Consider the following 3,500-nt stretch of genomic DNA (forward strand, 5'->3'; position numbering starts at 1 on the left):
GCCCATCTTTGCATGAAATGTTCCCTTGGTATCTCTGATTTTCTTGAAGAGATCTCTAGTCTTTCCCATTCTGTTGTTTCCCTCTATTTCTTTTCATTGATTACTGAGGAAGGCTTTCTTATCTCTTCTTGTTATTCTTTGGAACTCTGCATTCAGATGCTTACATATTTCCTTTTCTCCTTTGCTTTTCACTTCTCTTCTTTTCACAGCTATTTGTAAGCCCTCCCCAGACAGCCATTTTGCTTTTTTGCATTTCATTTCCATAGGGATGGTCTTGATCCCTGTCTCCTGTACAATGTCACTAACCTCAGTCCATAGTTCATCAGGCACTCTATCTATCAGATCTAGGCCCTTAAACCTATTTCTCACTTCCACTGCATAATCATAAGGGATTTGATTTAGGTCATACCTGAATGGTCTAGTGGTTTTCCCTACTTTCTTCAATTTAAGTCTGAATTTGGTAATAAGGAGTTCATGATCTGAACCACAGTCAGCTACCGGTCTTATTTTTGTTGACTGTATAGAGCTTCTCCATCTTTGGCTGCAAATAACAATCAATCTGATTTCGGTGCTGACCATCTGGTGATGTCCATGTATAGAGTATTCTCTTGTGTTGTTGGAGGAGGGTGTTTGCTAACACCAGTGCATTTTCTTGGTAAAACTCTATTAGTCTTTGCCCTGCTTCATTCTGTATTCCAAGGCCAAATTTCCCTGTTACTCCAGGTCTTTCTTGACTTCCTATTTTTGCATTCCAGTCCCCTATAATGAAAAGGACATCTTTTTTGGGTGTTAGTTCTAAAAGGTCTTGTAGGTCTTCATAGAACCATTCAACTTCAGCTTCTTCAGCGTTACTGGTTGGGGTATACACTTGGATTACTGTGATATTGAATGGTTTGCCTTGGAAACGAACAGAGATCATTCTGTCATTTTTGAGTTTGCATCCAAGTGCTGCATTATGGACTCTTTTGTTGACTATGATGGCTACTCCATTTCTTCTGAGGAATTCCTGCCCGCAGTAGTAGATATAATGGTCATCTGAGTTAAATTCACCCATTCCAGTCCATTTTAGTTCACTTATTCCTAGAATGTCGACTTTCACTCTTGCCATCTCCTGTTTGACCACTTCCAATTTGCCTTGATTCATGGACCTAACATTCCAGGTTCCTATGCAATATTGCTCTTTACAACATCGGACCTTGCTTCTATCACCAGTCACATCCACAGCTGGGTATTGTTTTTGCTTTGGCTCCATCCCTTCATTCTTTCTGGAGTTATTTCTCCACTGATCTCCAGTAGCATATTGGGCCCCTACTGACCTGGGGATTTCCTCTTTCAGTATCCTATCATTTTGCCTTTTCATACTTTTCATGGGGTTCTCAAGGCAAGAATACTGAAGTGGTTTGCCATTCCCTTCTCCAGTGGACCACATTCTGTCAGATGTCTCCACCATGACCCGCCCATCTTGGGTTGCCCCACGGGCATGGCTTAGTTTCATTGAGTTAGACAAGGCTGTGGTCCTAGTGTGATTAGATTGACTAGTTTCCTGTAAGTATGGTTTCAGTGTATCTGCCCTCTGATGCCCTCTTGCAACACCTACCGTCTTACTTGGGTTTCTCATACCTTGGGTGTGGGGTATCTCTTCATGGTCACTCCAGCAAGGTGCATCTGCTGCTTCTTTCCCTGGATGAGGGGTGTCTCCTCACCGCCGCACTTCCTGACCTTCAACATGGGATAGTTCCTCTTAGCCCTTCTGCACCTGCGCGGCCACTGCTACTTGGACGTGGGGTTGGTCCTCCTGGCCGGCCGCCACCCCTGGCCTCAGGCATAGGGGCGTGGGGTAGCTCCTCCTGGCCGCTGCCCCCAACCTCAGATGCAGGATAGTAGTTCATATCATTTATCTTCTCCTACTCATATCTGTATCATGCTATCCCTGTTAATGCTGGCCTTTTTAAGGACGAATACTAAGTAAGTCTAAAATATTGAGTTAACCCACATCTCTACCATGCTTTATATTTATATTGTAATTCAACTTCTCTTGATCACAAAGCTCACTGTTTAAGGAAAATATTTAACAACTATACATAGCTAATAAAACACAAAAGTAAGATTCATAAATAAGGCTTTAAAAAAACAAATCACAACCATGATGATTGCACGATTGCAGGAATAATATAGCAAAATCTCACAATGCAAAACTTGAAGCCACATTTAGATTTTAGGCTTAGTTGTAGAAATCCAGACAGCATATTTTCACTGGGAAAACTGGAGGGAAACTCTTTGTTTACATTTTGTTAACTTAGCAATGTTTGTAATTTTTTAAAAAGGATATGACCTTTATTCTTTTACTGTGATTATTGAATGTTATGATGAACTAATTGTTCTCTATTATCACGCATGGAGGTAGTTAAATGTCACATATAATTCTTGCATGTATTTGCTTACAAATAAACGTTTTCATGCTTCATAAAATTATATATATCATGGTCTATAAAACATGCTCAGATGACATTTTCAAAAACTGTTCTTTTCACTTAGATTTATAGTAATTTTAAAGCCAAAAGAAAATTAAAATCTCTCCAGTGAGTACTGAGATACTTTCCCCCTCTCTCTCTCTCTCTCTCTCTCTCTCTCTTTTTTTTTTTTTTCTTTATCTTGTGGCATTATTTCAAATGAATGCCTGAAAGTATTTTACAAGTTTTAAAGGAAGCATTGTGTTAACTATAGCATTTTATTTTTTTAATTCTTTAAGAATCCAAATCCTAGTAAAAAGAAAAAGACAGGTCTCTCTTTGACTTCTTCATGGTACTATTCTCCAAGAATCTTTTGTAGCTCTTTTGTTAATTTTTAAATCATTGCCCATCTATATTATTTACCATGTGTTGAAAATATATTGCTTAACAAAATAAATTAGGTTGATTTTGTAATAACATGATAATGGAAAATATTGGTAGATAAATCTTTCTTTTATTTATTTTTTTAAGTTTTCTTGTCATGGTAAAATACACTCAATGTAAAATGTATCTTTGTAATCATTTTTAAATATGCAATTTATTTATATAAAGTACATTCATGTTGTTGTGTAACCATCAGTATCATCCATTTCCAGAACTATTTTCATCTTCCAGAACTGAAACTCTATCAAGCAAATACTCCTCCATTTCTGCAGGCCCCTCCAAGCCCCTGATGACCACCATTCCACTTTCTGTTATTAATATGATTTTAACTATTCTAAGTAGCTCATATTGGTGGAATCATATAGAATTTGCTATTTTGTGACTGTGTTATTTCACTTAGCAAAGTGTCCCCCCGTTTCATCTAGGCTGTTTCTTTATGACAGAATTTTCCTTCCAGATCTGTGTTGAAGTGCTATAGGAAGGCATTTTTGCCCTTTTTCTCATCTTGAGGGAAAAACACACAACTGAATATGCTGTTTTCTGTGTGTGTGTGTGTGTGTGTGTGTGTGTGTGTGTGTTTTCTCTATGACTTCTGTTAAGCTGAGT

The 3,500-nt window shown here is 38.1% G+C and overlaps 1 pseudogene; it reads right to left on the reverse strand.

The window, feature by feature from the left end:
• Positions 1–417: 417 nt before the first annotated feature.
• Positions 418–1,307, reverse strand: LOC139178188 (craniofacial development protein 2-like; annotated as a pseudogene).
• Positions 1,308–3,500: the final 2,193 nt, after the last annotated feature.

This window comes from Bos indicus, chromosome 1, assembly GCF_029378745.1.
Source record: "Bos indicus isolate NIAB-ARS_2022 breed Sahiwal x Tharparkar chromosome 1, NIAB-ARS_B.indTharparkar_mat_pri_1.0, whole genome shotgun sequence".
NCBI lineage: Eukaryota > Metazoa > Chordata > Mammalia > Artiodactyla > Bovidae > Bos > Bos indicus.